General features: G+C 38.6%; 1 long non-coding RNA gene and 1 other non-coding gene across 2 annotated transcripts; one reads left to right on the top strand and one right to left on the bottom strand.

Moving 5' to 3' along the window:
• Positions 1-10,184: 10,184 nt before the first annotated feature.
• On the bottom strand, positions 10,185-10,291 carry LOC136225273 (small nucleolar RNA R71). The gene has a single exon (XR_010686997.1). It is a non-coding gene; the product is annotated as a small nucleolar RNA R71 (small nucleolar RNA).
• A 5,157-nt stretch (positions 10,292-15,448) lies between these two features.
• Positions 15,449-18,938, top strand: LOC136222981 (uncharacterized). The gene is made up of 2 exons (XR_010685782.1): positions 15,449-15,798; positions 16,590-18,938. It is a non-coding gene; the product is annotated as an uncharacterized lncRNA (long non-coding RNA).
• Positions 18,939-19,200: the final 262 nt, after the last annotated feature.

Below are 19,200 nucleotides of genomic sequence, written 5' to 3'. Positions count from 1 at the left end.
TAAGAGAGTGTAAAGACCTTGCGTCCAAGGATCGTTTTAACTCTATTGGAGATTGGGATCCGCCTAGAGGCGGATCCGCCCATAAGATTGATCCTCTTATGTTTTTAAGGGCATCGAGGACGTATATCTAAGATAACGATATATTGCAAATGTGGAGAGCGTTGGATGCCCCCTCTCTTTTTAAGACTGGAATATTGATATTGCTGCAGTAAACAATAAAAAGAACATAGATAATAGAACAAATGATGTTTATTAATGGGAGAAACCTTATTACAGCAAGTAGGTCTTAAAAGTGAGCCTCGTTAAAACCTTTAATAAGAAAAACCACATGGGAAAAAGAGTACTCAAGACCGTGTATACACTTCATTTTCCGACAAAGTATTTGCGGAGATTTTGGAGGTTCCACGTGCATGGTAGTGTATTGCCTTCCATGTCCTGTATTTTAAACGTGGCTGGTCCAATCTTGTCCACTATCTGATATGGACCCGTCCAGTTAAGTCCTAGCTTGCCATTGCCTTCTCGAGATTGGACTTTATCAGCTTTACGGAGCACGAGATCTCCCACATTTAGATCCATAAGTTTGGCGTTTTTATCATGGTAAGCTGCAATCCGCTGTTTGTATGCTGCCATGCGTACATAGGATTGATCCCTGCGATCTTCAATCTGATCTAGGTGCTCCCTTAGTCGTTTGCCGTTGTCCTCTTCACAATAAAAGGCCACTCGGTCACTGGGGACCTGTATTTCGACTGGAATAACGACTTCAACGCCATGAGAAAGGGCAAACGGTGTTTCCCCTGTAGCCGTCCTTGGGGTGGTGCGATAAGCCCATAAAACACTTGTTAGTTGATCCGCCCATTTCTTATCATGCTCTCCCAATCTTTTTTTTATCCCCTTCACGATCGTTCGATTGGTTACTTCGGTCATTCCATTGGACTGGGGATAATAAACGGAGGCGAATCTGTTCAGGATGCCCAACCCCTCACAGAAAGCCTTGAATTCGCCACAGTTGAACTGTGTTCCATTATCGGTGATGATGGTATGTGGAACACCGTATCTTCCTACGATGTTGTCTTTGACGAATTCCACCATTCGTTCTGCAGTAATGGAGGAAACAGCTTCGGCTTCTACCCATTTGGTGAAATGGTCCACTGCCACTACCACGTACCTTCTTTGCCGACGAGTCGGGGGAAATGGGCCGACAATATCTATTCCCCAGAGGGCGAATGGACGTCCTTCTATGATTGGCCTCTGAATGTGTTTGGTAGTATGTGATTCATTCGCATGAATCTGACAATTGTGACAAGATTCTACCAATTTTTGGGCATCCCATTCAGCCGTGGGCCAGTAGAAACCTGCTAACCTGGATTTTTTCAAGATGGCGGCGGATGCTTCATGTGCCCCATATGATCCCTCATGTAGCTCTTTGAGGATATGTTGCCCTTCTTCCGTTAGAATGCATTTCAACCAAGGATGACTAAAGGACTTTCTGTAAAGGCCGTCATTGATCAAGGAGAAATAAGCTGCTCTCCTGACTATCCGTCGTGCCTCTTCCTTGTCTTCAGGTAAGGTTCCATTTAGCAGATATTGGCGAATGACCGATCTCCAATCATCTTCTACCGTTGTGAGTAGGGATACCTCCTCTGAGGCAAATGCTGGAGCTATTTTAACTTCGAAGGGACAATCCGGATCTATCCAGTTTTCTTCACAAGAGGCCATTTTGGCCAAATGATCAGCCTCTGTGTTGGACTCCCTTGGTACGTGAATCAGCTCCCATTTAGTTTCCTTAGCTTCAAGGTGATCCAGCAACTTTTTGACTTCCGCTACGTATTTGGCCAGAACCTCATCTTTCACCTCGTAATTCTCGATTACTTGGTTGACCATTAGTTTAGAGTCGCTATAGATTACGATCCGCTCCGGAGTGATTTCTTGGAGTAGGCGTAATCCCAGTATCAGAGCTTCATATTCAGCAGCATTATTAGTGGCATGGAAATTTAATTTTGCTGCGTATCGTAATTTTATGTATTGGGGACCTTTGATCACAACGCCTGCACCCGCTCCATCCGCCGAGGAGGCTCCATCGGTGTACATTGACCATTCCTCTATCGGAGGCTTGGGATGATCTATCCCTTCGTCAGTGAATTCATTCACGAAGTCCGCCAGGACCTGACTCTTTAAAGCTGACCTGCTTTCATACCTCACATCGAATTCACCAAGGCGAATTGCCCACTCCATCAACCTTCCTGAAGTGTCTGGTTTCTGCAACACCTTTCTCATTGGTATATTTGTTTGAACCACTACAGTATGCGCCTGAAAATATGGCCTAAGGCGGATTGCCGTGGTTACAATAGCCAGTGCCATTTTATCAAGCTTTGAATACCTGGTTTCGGCGTCTTTCAAAACCTTGCTCACGTAATAAATCGGAAACTGCTGGCCATCCTCTTCTCGTATCATGACCGTGCATACGGCTTTATCTGTGACCGATACATACATGTAGAGATCTTCTCCCTTCAAAGGTCGACTCATCATGGGTGGCTCTGTGAGGAACTGCTTGATTCCTTCGAAGGCTCTTTCACAATCCTCATTCCACTCGAATGCCTTTTGTTTCTTGATGACTTCGTAAAAGGGCTGGCATCTGCGAGCTGAACAAGAGATAAACCTGCCCAAGGCTATGATACGCCCGTTAAGGCGTTGTACCTCTCTGATATTCCGTGGTGCTTGCATTTCCAGGACTGCCTTAACTTTGTCAGGATTTGGGCTAACTCCTTTTTCGCTGATCATGAACCCTAAGAATTTTCCATAGGTTGCCCCGAAAGTGCACTTCTCTGGGTTTAACTTAATGTTGTGGCGTCGGAGTATGTCCAATACCTCCTTTATATCATCTGCATGCTTTTCTACGGTCGTACTTTTGATGATCATATCATCTACATAGACAGAATAATTACCCCTTTTACTATCTGCGAATATCTTGTTCATCATCCTCTGATAAGTTGCACCTGCGTTCTTAAGCCCGAAGGGCATAACTTTGAAACAATAAGTGGCTTGGTGTGTTACGAACGAGGTCTTGATTCTATCTGAGGGCTCCATAGGGATCTGATGATAACTTGACTTCACATCAGTAAAGGAATACATTGCGTGACCAGCGGTTCCATCTACAAGCATGTCAATACATGGCAAAGGATAGTTGTCCTTGGGGCAAGCTTTATTGAGATCTGTAAAGTCAATGCACATACGGTAAGATCCGCCAGCTTTTTTCACCAACACGACGTTCGCCAACCACTGAGTGTAAAGTACCTCCTCGATGGCATCCGCCCTCTAGAGCTTGGCGATCTCTTTCTCAATCACCTTCGGCCTTTCCGGGCCATGATTTCTCCGTTTCTAAGCCACAGGAACTGCATCCTTATCAATGTTGAGTTTGTGAGTGATTACGTCTGGGCTGATTCCGGAGAGAATTTCATCCTTCCATGCAAAGACATCCTCCGCCTCACAGAGCACTTTGGTGATTGCATCTTTAATCTCGCCCTTGAGCCCCTTCGCCATTCGCACCTGCTTTCCATCCGCCATAAGGTACATTTCGGTCTCGCCTAAGGCCATTGTGACGCGCTCCTCTTCATCTTCCTCTTTAGACTGGGGGCGAATCATTAATGATGCCGAATACGTCTCTTGGGCCACCTTTTGGCTACCTTTGATCATTACACCTCCCTTGGCCGTGGGAATGTAAAGTGTTAAGTGGCGAATGGAGATAAGAGCTGCAACTTCAGAGATAAAAGGTCGTCCGAGGATGATATTGTAAGCTAACTGACCATCCAAGACCGAAAACTCTAAATCTCCCCTCCAAACTTGATCATCGTCTGTAAGCTCACAGTCCAAAGTAACTTGGCCTTTTGTTTGAATAGTATGTCCCGTTACTCCCAAGATATCGACCACGGTTGGCTCTACTTGAACAGGATCAATCCTGAGTTTGGCGAAAGCTCCTCGGGTAATGACATTGCATGAACTTCCAGTATCAATCATTACCCTTTTCATCTCCCAGCCTTCAACCATCATAGTGACGACCAGAGCATCTGCATGGGGTGGTATCTCTGGACCTGCCTCTGAAAAGGGGCGATTTAATGACGTCCTGTCAAGGGCAGTAGTCCTTGCCTTTTTCAACGTTGGCTGGTACCCAGGTCCGCCTACTATGACATTGATGGTACCCTTTACTTTCTTCTTTGGGTCCTCCTTGGGTCTGTCACCTTCTCCTCTTTTGCCTTCCGTTTGGATGAACCGATCCAATTTGCTCCTTTCTATGAGACGCTCAATTTCTCGAGCTAATTCCCAGCATGCATCAGTGTCATGGCCATTTTTCCTGTGGTACTTACAATAGTTTTTAGGGTTTTTACCATTATTGGTATACTCCCCCCCTTTGGTTCGGGGTATGAAATGCTCCGCTTGTGTTGGCTGTTCTCGATCCATATAAGAACTTCACTCTTAGAAGCATTGAGAGGTGTAAAGGAGGTGACAAATGTTGATTTATTCCTAGAATCCCTTCGCTTGCTTCGGGAGGAAGGATCCTGATGCTTGTCTTTGTCCCGATCTCGAAGACGAGATTCGCCCCTGTCTATTTTTGGCGATGATGGTGAACCTCGGCGAATGTCGTCCACCTCTATAAAATCTTTACAACGCTCCATCAGCTCCGCCATGCTGGTGGGTTTCTTTCGGATGAGATCTTCCTGCAAACTCTTGCAGGTAGTGTTTCTTACGAAACATTCCACAGCTACGGAGATATCTACATCAACGATTTGTATGCACAATTGGTTGAAAGTGTCCACATACTCCCGAAGGGGTTCATTCGCTTTCTGCTTTAACTCAAAAAGCTTTCCAGATTTCACCACTGCAGGAATACAACCGGCGAATTTAGCACAAAATTCCCTGCTCAATTGATCAAAGCTGTTTATTGAGCCCGGAGGTAGAGATTGAAACCACAAATAGGCTGGGGCCCCCAGCGTGGTGACAAACATTTTGCAGAGCACGGGCTCGGTGGCTCGATTGAGCCTGGCCAGTATTCGATACTTTCGAACGTGAGCTTCTGGATTATCTTTGCCTGTGTATATTGCGAGATTGGGAATCTTAAAAGCTCTTTCTGTCTCCTCCGCCTCAATCCAAGCTGCAAAAGGCGAATCTCTATTGGCGAACGGGTTGTGCCTGGCATTTTATTCATTCATACGAAGCACCAGGGCCCTTACCCTATCATCAAAATTTTCCGGATCCACCCTGGGACGGCCTCTTCGTGGCGATCTGCTTGGAGAAGAAGAAGAAGAAGAACTCGAATCAGACGATGGATTTGATGGCGAACGTCTTCCTTCATTACCGCGTCCACTTCCTCCTCCGCCTCCTCCTCCACCACCACCTCTCCCTCTATTTCCTCCACCTGGGGGAGTCGGACCGCTTCCTCCCCCCTGGCCTCCTGACGAGATGTGTCCAACAGTTCCTGAAGGCGGCGGCGGTGGTGGTCCACTTGCATGGGATGCCTTTTCTGGCCTTTTACTTCGCCTACGGCCAGTAGATGGGGGCGATCTACCACGACGGGAGGATCTTGCTCGTCGGGGCGAAGGTGACCTTATCCGCTTATCCTTCTCTTTTCTATACTTCTTGCGAGTTGGCCCTTTAGATCCGCCAAGGGATAAATTCGTCCGTGGACGCTTGGGTATATCGGACCCACCAAGATTCAACCCCGGACCCCCAGATCCGCCAGGAAGGGTCGTATCATTTCTTTGACTTCCTTCACCAGGGAATAACTCCCGATTAATTGGTCGCTCGCCACCTGATGTCGTGGCAGTTAACATGGAATCCGTGTTGTGAGCTTGAAGGAACGAGGAGCTATGGGCACTTGGTCCAAGGCCAAAGTTTAACAAAGGCAAAGATGAAACGGTTGAAGTAGACGTCGTACTCCAACGCGGAGGAAGAGTCATGTATGTTCGAAGGCGATTTCCTATCTCAAGTCCATATCGCGCCTCGATATCTTGTGCACACATATTGATAAAAGCAGCAGTAGGCATGTTATTGTCGACATGTGTTATTGGAGCGGTTGTATCGGTGCGACCAGCACTAGATGGTGTAACTAACGGTATTTCAATCCCTGAGGATGGGTTTTCACCTCCGTTGGTCATTGCGTTTTCAGCGTGAACGAAAAAACCCTTTGTTTGATTAAGGATTCCACGATCACCGCACCAGTGTTAACTTGAGGAAAAATCCTTGATCGGAGCACTTCCCTGTGAGGTGCCGTTGGGATCGGTCGGGGACACTCCGATTCCAAAGTCAGTAAGATGGATCAAGGAAACCAACGAAATTGACAAGAATGATGAGAATGTGTGTGTACCTTGATAACCTAGGGGATCAGGCTATATATAGCTGGGAAGTTGTAACCTTCAGGTAACTAGAAAGTCTCCATTAATGCCTCATTAATGGCGGTTACGGGTTATTCTGAACCTGGCGGATTAGCTAATTAATAACTCATTAATGATCTTTTATGGCCGAGTCAGCGGCCAGCCGTTATAGAGGCGAAGGGAGAGATTTGCCCTATAGGTCCGCCAGCGGATCTCTCTGAGCTGATCTGGGGAGATCCGCCAACCAGCTTCCTTTTGGAGACCACTACGCGGCGTACTTTGAGGTGAATATCCCTTTTGGTCATCAGGATAATATCTCAATGTTATCATGTATATTATACTTATTTTTACCCCTTAATTCTCATGATTTAATTGGATAATTAAGCTATTAATGAGAATTTTAAGTGATTTTTCTATAGATTAAAGAAAGAGGACCTTGGTAGATCACTTGTGCTTAATTGGAGTGAAATTGATATTTTGGAGGAACAAAAAGACCAAAATGGAGAACCAAGGATCAAAGAGGTATTTGGAGAAAACATATTTTGCTTGTTCAAGGGTCACTGGCTGTTCAGTGGAAGAGCTCATGTTGTGCGCAAGGAGAAGAACAACCAGGAATGAGTGAGAACAACTGTTCGGATGAAAGATGAACCCAAAAATGTGGATTATCACTCTTCCTTGATTTATTAGAGATCCTTCATGAAGGAGAAATTGAATTTGCTGCAGAATAGCCATGATTGTGGAAGAAAATAATAAAGCATGGGTTGTCTGACTGTTCAGCAAACTGCTCTCTGTCTGTCAAAACAGTTTGGCAGACCATATCTTCAATATTTTAATGTATCTAGAACAATGATTTCTACTGGATTTTTAGGCTATTTAAAGAGCCTTCTTGTATGTTTTGATTCATTCAGATTTTAGATCTGAATCATTAGGGTGTAATTTTGTTTCTTGTTCTTTTAATGCATTGTTTGTTCTTCTTTATTAGTTTTGTCTTACTTCATTTAATTATGAGTAAGTAATTTAATTAACAGGTATGCAGCTATCCAGGAACAGGTAAAAGAGCAGGTTTACTTCCCTCTAAATTCATTAAGTATACTTAGCTTGGCTGTTCAGTGAGTAATTAGCATTAAATAGGAGTAGATAACCTATTTCTTAGCGGAGCAATTACGAGGAGACTCTCTTTGCAAAAATGAACTTTCACTAAACACATTTAATCATGAAACGGAGACGTAATTGATTATATGTTAAGGGTTTTAATTGTTCAAATTAAATGCTTTCATGTTCTTAAAGCTTAGAGATATATTAATCTCAATGAGACTTATTTTAATTGTTTTTAAAGAACGTTGGGAACAAGGGACACCTGACTCAATCGATTTTCGTGAAAGATACCTTAAGCCAAAGTTGTTTCTACTTAATGAACAAGGAGCGAAGTGCCTGTTGACTACCATTTCTGTGCCTGCTGTATGCCTGTTCTTCCCAAATCTGTAATTAAACTTCTTTTTAACTTGCTTTATCTTTTTATTTTATCAAATCAACACCAACTCAACTTAAGTGATTAGTTACCTTTAAACTTGACTATGCTCATCCTTTTAAGTAATAATATTCAATTGTTCTATCCATGTGGATATGATAATTTACTTACACTTTATTACTTGTACCTAGTGCACTTGATAGTGTTCACATTTTAAGACAACACAATGCACCCAAGGTCTTTGGGTCTACAAACAGTTCCCCAAGGGATAAGATGTAGTTTCTGTTTATGAGTTGTGCTACCCCACATGAAACTTCTTTTCAGCTTATCCATTTTTTTGGACGCCAGCCGGGAGCATATTTATTTGCATGATGTGGTTGGGTGCAGCCGAGGTGACCGCTTGGACCAGGGTTGCTCTCCCCGCTAGTGAGAGGTAGTCTGCTGACAAGACCATTTTAGTCTTGTTACTTTCTATCTTATTCTATGTAATTTGGAAATATTTGGTGTTCAATTGATGTTTTTGTCTCATATTTGGTTTTGAGAGAAAGTTTAGATGTTTGGTGAAAAATCTGAAAATTAGTGGCCTTTTGGAGCATTTTGGAGTATTTGCAAATCAGAGCCCAGTTTCAGTTAAGGCGTGGGCACGTCTTGTCTCAGCTGTAATTGAGAAACAGCAACCAACTTCAATTAAGGTGTGGGCACATGGCTGAACGAATTTGGAAGAGAAAAGAAGATATTTTCAGATTTGATTTTGGGATATTATCTTATTTAGTTGTATTTTTTATTTCAGTTAGGATTTGAATATTTCCTATTATCTCTATTTAATCATTAATTAATTAGAGATTTAGTTTCTTTCCTTATCTCTTAGGGATATTTTAGTCTTTCTTCTTAGGGTTTCCCCCCTATAAATAGAGGCTTAACATTCCCTGGAGAAAAAAACTAGGTTTTACAAAATTTCATTTGCATTGTTGAATTGTTTTCATTATGAGTAGCTAAGTTTCATTTCCTGATTCAAGAGGGGTTTCATTAGGTTGAAAGTTGTGAGGTTTCATGTATTAAATTCTTCAAGTATTAATTCAAGTTCTGATTTTCTTCTTCATTTCTTTTTATGATTATTGAATTGTATTCAATCTTCTATTGCTAAGTATTTATTCTTGATCCGTAATTGTCTTGAATGAATTACAACAAGTAGCAAAAATTGATCTTGAGTAATTGAGTTTTTGCTTAAGATTGATTGGGAAGCAAATTCAGTCAATTGCTATTGTTTGCCGACATTCATCTCAATAGGAATTGATTTGATAAACTTTCTTAATCCTAATGCAGTTATTGAGAAATTGGATATGCTTCATTCCATTTTCTTAATAACTGGTTGATTTAGATGCTTCATTTAAATTAATAAATTAAGGGAAAGTGAAAGAATGAATTAGGTAATCCTTATACTCTTTAATCAAAGATTTGAATTTTAATTTGTTTATCATTTAAACTGAAGATCAACAAACACCCAATGAACCCAGTCTCTTGAATCAGGTTTTTATTGAATTCCAATTTACTTTACTTGTTAAATTTGATTTAATCATCTATCACAATAAAAAAAAACCCCTTTTTATTTTATTTGCTCATTTGAATTAAGAGGTTAATTGTTCTCTTGGGATTCGACCTGGTCTTACTATTACTACAAATCAAATTGTAGTCCAATAGATAAATCAGTAAAAAAACTATAAATCTATTTTGTCGGGCTTCGACAAACCCGTCCAGATTTGGCGCCGTTGACGGGGAACAATTTAGTTTCTTTGATTCATTTTCCTTTGTTTTTGATACTTTTTATGACCCGCACCTCCCGTGGAAGTGAACGAATATTTATTTCTCAAATAGAAAAAGAAATACGGAGGTTAAGAAAAGAAACAAAACAAAGGAGTGTTTGTTCATTGTCTTTAGAAAATTTTGAAGAAATCAGAGAAAATTTTGTTTTTCAAAGTGAGGAAGCGACGATGGCTGAAAATAGAACATTAAAGGATTTTGCAGCACCCAATTTAAATCGCCAATCATTTTGCATTGAGTTCCCAAATCCAGAGGTACCTTTTGAACTTAAATCTGGATTAATTCACTTACTCCCTTCTTTTCATGGTCTTACAGGTGAAGATCCTCATAAACATTTGAAGGAATTTCATGTCGTTTGTTCCGGTTTGAAACCCGGACGAGTAACCGAAGAGCAAGTTAAACTACGAGCCTTTCCTTTTTCTTTAAAAGATAAGGCTAAGGATTGGTTGTACTATCTTCCATCGGGATCTATCACGACGTGGAAAGAAATGCAAAGGTTATTTCTTGAGAAATTCTTTCCATCTTCACGTGCAACGAATATTAGAAAGGAGATATGTGGAATTAGACAAGCTTGTGGAGAGACCTTATATGAATATTGGGAGAGGTTCAAGCAACTTTGCACTAGTTGCCAACATCATCAAATACCTGAACAACTCCTGATCCAATATTTTTATGAAGGATTGGCTCCAATTGATAGAAGCATGATTGATGCAGCTAATGGCGGAGCATTAGTGAATAAGACACCCGATGAGGCAAGACAATTACTGTCCATAATGGCTGAAAAATCCCAACAATTCGGAACAAGATCAAACAAAACGACCCAGCAAGTTAATGAGGTAAGTAATTCTAACATTGAAAATAAGTTTACTGAATTAGTTTCTTTGGTTTGTCAAATTGATGCAGATAAAGTGCAACCTGAAAAGGTATGTGGAGTATGTTCAAGTGTGGGACATCATAATGATGAGTGTCCATCATTACAAAAAGATTTCCAACAAGCAAATGCTATTGGAGGATTTCCAGGACAACCACAATGCAAATATGACCCTTATTCCAACACTTACAATTCGGGATGGAGGGATCATCCAAATTTTAATTATGGAAATCAAGGAGGACAACCAAGGTTGAAAAAATAGTCATATAATCGACCACCTCAAGTGTAAGGACCATCAAAACCTTCAACTTCTAACTAAGGTATGCCTTTAGAAGACATTGTTAAAAGCCCAGCTGAAAGTACTTTTAAATTCAACAGACAATGGAGGCAGAAATTCAGAATTTGGGAAGTCAAATGACTCAATTAGCTACCTCGGTTCATAAATTGGAGCCACAAAATTCTGGAAAATTGCCTTCCCAAACTATGGAGAACCCAAAGGAAAATGCTTCTATAATCACATTGCGAAGTGGGAAGGAAGTTCAATCAACTCCACCTCCAAAAAGAGAAGAGGAACAAGAGGAACCACCAATTGTACCCAAGGAAGATCCTAAGGTAAAATCTGCTCCTATTCCATTAATTCCATCTAAATTGGCCTTTTTTCCTTCAAGATTGGCGAAATAAAAAAAGGAAGAATATGAGAGAGAGGTATTGGAAACCTTTTGAAAGGTAGAGGTAAACATTCCACTCCTTGATGCTATCAAGCAAATTCCAAAGTATGCTAAATTTTTGAAGGAATTGTGCACAAATAAGAGAAAATTGAAAATTGATGAAAGAGTAAGAGTGGGGGAAAATGTTTCAGCTGTGATTAAAAAGAGTCTACCTACTAAATGTAAGGACCCAGGCATGTTTACAATGCCTTGTGTTATTGGAAATAAACGAATTGAACATGCCATGCTAGATTTAGGAGCATCAATAAATGTAATGTTATAATGCTCTTAATTTGGGACCTTTGAAAGAAACTAGGGTAGTGATTCAATTAGCTGATCGTTCTAACTCTTATCCGAAAGGAGTTGTGGAAGATGTTTTGGTGCAGGTGAATGAATTGATTTTTCCGATGGATTTCTATATTTTGAAAATGGAGAATGATACATCTGGAAATTCAGCACATTTGCTACTTGAAAGGCCATTTATGGAATCAACAAGAACAAAGATTGATGTTCATGGGGGTACTCTCTCCGTAGAATTTGACGGAGAGATTGTAAAATTTAATATTTTTTATGCCATGAAGTACCTAGAAAATTCAGATACTGTTTATCATGTTGATGTAACTGGCAAAAAATGGTCTATGTGAGTTGGAAGAAGGTGAACAAGCAAGTGATATTTCATTGAAGAAGATGAAAAAAGGTATAGAAAAATCTGATATTGAAATACCTAGTACTTACAAGAAAATGCTACCTTCAATTTTGCAGGCTCCAAGGCTTAAATTGAAAGATTTACCAGATCATTTGAAGTATGTCTATTTGGGAGAAGAGGAGACACTTCCGGTGATAATTGCAAAACGTTTAAGCACGGAGCAAGAAGAAAGTTTGATCAAAGTTCTTCAAGAGCATAAAAAGGCAATTGGGTGGACTTTAGCTGACATTAAAGGCATTAGCCCATCTGTTTGCATGCATCGAATTTTCTTAGAAGAAGATACAAAACCAGTGAGGGAGCCACAAAGAAAACTCAATCCGGTATTGAAAGAGGTAGTGTTGAAAGAGGTCATCAAGCTTTTGGATGAAGGGATAATCTATGCCATCTCAAATAGCAAATGGGTGAGCCCCGTTCATGTTGTGCCAAAGAAAACGGGAATCACAGTGGTAAGAAATCAGAATAATGAGTTGGTGCCTACGAGAGTGCAAAATGGATGGAGAATGTGTATTGATTTTCAAAGGCTAAATCCAGCTACTAGAAAGGACCATTTTCCTCTTCCCTTTATTGATAAAATGTTGGAAAGGTTGGATGGAAACTTATTCTTTTGTTTTCTTGATGATTTTTCAGGTTATTACCAAATCGTTATTGCCAAAGAAGACCAAGAGAATACGACGTTTACATGCCCATTTGGAACATTTTCCTATCGAAGGATCCCATTTGGACTTTGCAATGCTCCAGGAACATTTCAACGTTGTGTGATGAGTATATTTTCTGACTATATTGAAAAATGCATCGAAGTGTTCATGGATGATTTTACCGTCTATGGTGATTCTTTTGATAGTTGTTTAAACCATTTGACTAAAATACTGAAACGATGCATTAAATCTAATTTAGTGCTTAATTATGAGAAATGTCATTTTATGGTCAATCAAGGAATTGTTTTGGGGCATGTGATTTCGTCTAAGGGAATTGAAGCTGACAAAGCTAAAATTGATTTAATTGTTAGCTTACCTTTCCCTACAAATGTTAGGGAAGTACGTTCTTTCCTTGGACATGCAGGTTTTTATCGAAGGTTTATAAAAGACTTTTCGAAGATAGCTCAACCTTTGTCTAAGTTGATGAAGCAAGACGTGAAGTTTGAGTTTGGAGAAGAGTGCAAGGAAGCCTTTGATAAGTTAAAGTCATTGCTAACAACCGCTCCCATCATTCAGCCACCAAAGTGGGATGAACCATTCGAAATCATGTGTGATGCAAGCAACTATGCAGTCGGGGCTGTTTTGGGCCAACGAATTGATAAGAAGAACCATGTCATCTATTATGCCTCAAGGACTTTGAACGATGCACAACGAAATTACTCTACAACAGAAAAAGAGCTTTTGGCTATTGTTTTTGCTTTAGATAAATTTAGATCATATGTGTTAGGTTCTAAAGTAATTGTGTTTTCTGATCATGCAACATTGAAATATCTTTTGGCAAAGAAGGAGTCTAAACCGAGGTTGATAAGATGGATTCTCCTACTTCAGGAGTTCGATTTGGAGATTAAGGATCGAAAGGGATCTGAAAATTCAGTAGCTGATCATTTGAGTAGAATTATCCAAGAAGAAGAACCTCTCCCTCTCTACGAGCACTTTCCTGATGAACAATTATTCCAAGTGCAAAGTTTGCTTCCATGGTATGCTGATATAGTTAATTATTTGTTTATTAGACAGTTTCCAACTGATATGAGTCGTTCTAGGAAAGAAAAAATTAAAAGAGAGGCAAGATATTATATGTAGGATGAACCATATTTGTGGAAATTTTGTTCGGATCAAGTAATTAGACGTTGTGTACCTGAAAATGAACATGCATCAATTTTAAATTTATGTCATTATCTTGCATGTGGTGGTCATTTTGGACCCAAAAGAACAGCTAGGAAAGTTTTGGATTGTGGTTTGTATTGGGAAACATTGTTTAGAGATGCATACATGTTCTGCAAAAGTTGTGAACGATGCCAAATGACCGAAAATATATCTAATCGTAATGAAATGCCTCAAACACCTATACTTGTTTGTGATATCTTTGATGTATGGGGCATCGATTTTATGGGTCCTTTTCTGTCATCTTGTGGGTATGTTTATATACTTTTAGCTGTTGATTATGTATCAAAGTGGGTGGAAGCTAAAACCACCAAAATTGACGATTCTAAAGCTGTGATAGGTTTTATCAAGTCTAACATTTTCAGTAGATTTGGAGTTCCGAAAGCCATCATAAGCAATCAAGGGAGTCACTTTTGCAATCGCTCGGTTGAGGTCTTGTTGAAAAAGTACGGGGTAAATCACAGAACATCCACTGCCTATCATCCCCAAATAAATGGGCAAATCGAGAGGTCAAATCTATCTTAGAGAAAACGCTCAATCCAGGAAGAAAAGATTGGAGTTTGCGACTCGAAGATGCACTTTGGGCTTACCGGACCGCGTACAAAACACCAATAGGGATGTCTCCCTACAGGTTAGTGTTCGGGAAACCTTGTAGTGGAAATTGAGCACAAAGCATTCTGGGCAATACGGAGATGTAACTTGGATATGGAGATAGCCGGTGTAAATCGAAAATTGCAAATGCAAGAACTTGAGGAGCTACGTTTGGAAGCTTATGAGAATTCGAGAATTTATAAAGAGAAGACGAAGTTGTATCATGATAGTATGATCTTGAGAAAACAATTTCAAATCGGATAAAAAGTTTTATTATATAGTTCTCGATTAAAACTCATGCCCGGTAAGTTACGTTCTCGTTGGATTGGTCCTTTTGTTGTGATTAACATTTTTCCTTATGGTACAGTTGAGATTAAGAGTCTCGAGACGAATAAAGTTTTCAAGGTAAATGGACATCGCTTGAAGGTGTTCCATGAAGGTTTCAAGGAGGAACGAGAGTCAGAGATGAGTGTGGGAATCCCACATTATGAGAAAAATTAAGAAAAGAGAGTTCGTCGAGCATAACGACGTTAAATAATTGCGCTCTTGGGAGGCAACCCATTAAATAATTTTTTTTTAGTATTGTTAATTTTTAGTTTGAATTTCAGGGGCTAATTTCGTTTAAGTCGTGACCACGTGTCAAATTATAACCTTTAGGTCAAATAAAAGCAGAAACCAATTTTGTTTAAACCTTGTCCACGGCTTATAAAAAATTGGTTACAGCTTTTATTGCATAAGTGCATTGACGATTGACGTGCCCACGACTTAAGAAAAATTGGTCTTTGTTCCTTTTTTTTCTTTCACTACCATTTTTATTATTATTTATTATTTATTTATTATTTATTTATTTTATTTTTTTAGTATTATTAATAGTTTTCATTAAGTTATTTATTTATATCATAATTTGTTAAAAAAAAGGGGTTGGTTCCGTTTAAAAATAAAAAAAAATATATAAAATAAATATAAAATAAATAAATAAATCGTAATGTGCTGTTAGGATTTGTTTTATCCGACTAATAAAAGACCATGTGATTATTTCTTTTGACTTATCAATTAATAATAAAAAAAATAAAATTTGATGAGATAAGTGCCATCGCCAAAATTCTAACCTAAACTATCTTTTTCCTTCGACTTTTCTCTGTGCAGCAACGGCGATCCACAGCAGCAGCGACGCTTTACCCTTGTCGTTTTTCTTTCTCTTCTTTTCCCATCTGTACCTTCTTACAATCATGGGAAGGAAGCCCGCCACTAGAACAACGAAAATCAATGTTCCATTCGCCCCTTCAGCATAAAAATCAGCAACGCCGGAGGACCCATCAGAGGACGTGATCGGAGCAGTCCCTTCTTCCAGTCACAAGAAGAAAACCAAAGCAAAAGGTTCTAAAATTCCTCCTACTAGCAGATCCAAAATGCAAAAAGGTAAGGTTATTCTTCCCCCCTTCGAAAAATGTAACCTTTCTTTCTCAACTCAGGCTAGGAGAAATCGATATACTTTGATTCAACATAAAACTGTACTTCCTTGCAAGTATATCGATTATGCTACCCTTAAATATTTTAGCTTGGTTGAGTGTTTTGAAGAATTGGTTGCTGATAATTGTTGGAAAATTTACTTGTCAATTAATTGTTATGCTTATATTGAGTTAACAAGAGAATTTTACACTACATTTCAGTTTGACAAACCTGCTAATTTTGATTTGGATAGTCCTAGGGTTATTTAATTTAGATTATTGGGACATGAACTTAAATATTCAGTTACTGAATTCAATTTAGCCTTGGGTTTTATTGACAAAGCATTTGCTAAAACTGAAATTTATAAGCAGTCAGTTGTTGATTTTGGAAATTTCGAACCTGTTAATGCTTGGAAAGAATTGTCTTCGGATAAGAGTTTGTATAGGGCAAGTACAAATAAGGATTCTTACTTTATTGAACCTGTGTGGAGATATGTTCATCGCTTGTTAGCGTATAATTTTTCAGGTCGTAAGGATAGTTCAAGCTTATGTTCTAAAACTGAATTATATTTTATTTGGTGTATGGTAAAAGGTATTAAGGTTAATTTGGGATGTTGGCTAGCTAACCAATTTCAGTCGGCTGTAACTAATTCTCGCAATTTAATCATTGGTTCAATTATCACTCACTTGACCGTCAATTTAAAGTTGTTCAGTCTTGAGAAAAATGATTTGCATATAGCTTGTGATATAGGATGGGTTTAGTTTCTTCTGTGCAGGAACCTTCTACTTTCTTCCCATCCGGGGATTATGGGGAACCCAAGAAAATCACCAAGCGGAAGCGAATAGTTGAAAGTGACAATGTTTTTGAGGATGGTGAACCTTTTTCATCTTCGAGTTCGGATATTCAGAAATTATTGACTCAAAATCAAGAATTGAAGGATGAAGTCAGGAAACTAACTCACATTGTGGAAGAGTTTTGTAATTTTTTGGGTTTCGCTCCACCTTCTCCACCAACTCTTTGATCTGTTATCGGCTCAGTTAAGGGACGTTTTCTATATCTCTATCTTTATCTTTCTGAGCCGTTTGCTTGTGCATACATTGGGGACAATGTAGATTTTAAGTGTGGGGAGGGAAATCAATGATTGTAACCAACATCTGCATCAATTGCCTAAATGTTTCCAAGAAAAAAAAGTCAAAACAGGTTTTGGAACTCCATTTCTCTTTTATACAACTGTTTTGCATTGATTTTTAACGTGATATGCATTCTTCAAATTTAAGTTTTGATGAATGATGAAGGCAAGTATCAAAGTAGTTTTTCTTCAAAAATTTGGGCATTTTTGCTATTTTTAACATTGGAATTGGATGAAAAAGTGCAAGATTTAACTCTATAACATATGTGAGCTTTTGAGCCTTTTGAGCAATTCATCACTTATTGCTCCATATTTCTTGCTGTGTGTTTAATCAAACATAACTTGTTCATTCTAGAATTTTTTTTTTGATGCATTTCAAGACCACATAGATGATTGTCTGCTTTCAAAATGATTTGGGCATTTAGGTATAGCCAATTTTGAATTCTTAAATAGCCTACCCTATTCTTTTCCATTAGTTAGCCCTTTTGAGCCTCTAGCCTTTTTCTTTCATTAACACACCTCATTTCATCCCTTTCCCTTTCACTTTTATCCTTCTAAATTACCCCTATTTTTTTATTTAAGAATTAGTAAGTCGAGTCCTCTCTCTGCAATTATCAATATTTTCATTCAACTATTATCATAGGTCGGGTGAACTTTCCACCATCGCCTTCTTTTAATTTTATGTTAAAAAAAATAAAAATAAATAAATAACTAAACAAAGTTCATCCTACAAGAACTTGTTTCATTTTACTCTTCCTATATGAAGTATCAAGGATTCAAACGTCACTCCAATATCCTTATTATGCTTGAACACTTGTTATCAGTAGCTTATTTCTTAAAGCTATCTCCTTATTTTAGTAGCGTCTTGTTATCTTCAAAAAAAAGGGACTAAATTTTTATTTTCGTTAATTGCAGACTCACGTTATTTACTTTGGCTTACTATTCTTATTTTCACCCAAAATTTCCTTTCTCTTCACACCCTTACCTAAGCCCCGTTACAACCTTGAACAAAGACCCGTTGATTGATTGCATACTTTCATTCCAAGTGGTCGCGATTTGATCTTTGAGCAAACTTATGGTAATGACATGTTTATGTTTTGATTCGAGTGCTTATTGATTGCCCTAAACACTTTGAGTGAATAGAGTGAATTCCCTTTTTGAGAGAGTTAAATTGTGTGCTTTGATTCCAAGGAAAGTGTTGAAAGAAGTGAAATGCTTGTTTTCTCTATTAAAATTTAATGCTTAGATTACTTGCCTATGGGACATTCTTCTTAATGGAAATTCTTGATGCATACTCACTAGTGAGATCGTGTAGATAGTTCTTAATTGAGTTTTGGATGTTTTATATACTTGAGGACAAGCATAGTTTAAGTGTGAGGAAGTTTGACAAGACCATTTTAGTCTTGTTACTTTCTATCTTATTCTATGTAATTTGGAAATATTTGGTGTTCAATTGATGTTTTTGTTTCATATTTTGTTTTGAGAGAAAGTTTAGATGTTTGGTGAAAAATCTGGAAATTAGTGGCCTTTTGGAGCATTTTGGAGTATTTGCAAATCAGAGACTAGTTTCAGTTAAGGCGTGGGCACCTGACTGGATGAATTTGGAAGAGAAAAGAAGATATTTTCAGATTTGATTTTGGGATATTATCTTATTTAGTTGTATTTTATTTTAGTTAGGATTTGAATATTTCCTATTATCTCTATTTAATCATTAATTAATTAGAGATTTAGTTTCTTTCCTGATCTCTTAGGGATATTTTAGTCTTTCTTCTTAGGGTTTTCCCCTATAAATAGAGGCTTAATATTCCCTAGAGAAAAAAACTAGGTTTTACAGATTTTCATTTGTATTGTTGAATTGTTTTCATTATGAGTAGCTAAGTTTCATTTCATGATTCAAGAGGGGTTTCATTAGGTTGAAAGTTGTGAGGTTTCATGTATTAAATTCTTCAAGTATTAATTCAAGTTCTGATTTTCTTCTTCATTTCTTTTTATGATTATTGAATCGTATTCAATCTTCTATTGCTAAGTATTTATTCTTGATCCGTAATTGTCTTGAATGAATTACAACAAGTAGCAAAAATCGATCTTGAGTAATTGAGTTTTTGCTTAAGATTGATTGGGAAGCAAATTCAGTCAATTGCTATTGTTTGTCGACGTTCCTCACAATAGGAATTGATTTGATAAACTTTCTTAATCTTAATGCAGTTATTGAGAAATTGGATATGCTTCATTCCTTTTTCTTA

Source organism: Euphorbia lathyris, chromosome 3 (genome assembly GCF_963576675.1).
Source record: "Euphorbia lathyris chromosome 3, ddEupLath1.1, whole genome shotgun sequence".
Classification (NCBI taxonomy): Eukaryota; Viridiplantae; Streptophyta; class Magnoliopsida; order Malpighiales; family Euphorbiaceae; genus Euphorbia; species Euphorbia lathyris.
The sequence above is the reverse complement of the archived record's forward strand: the minus strand, read 5'-3'. Positions and strand labels throughout refer to the sequence as shown.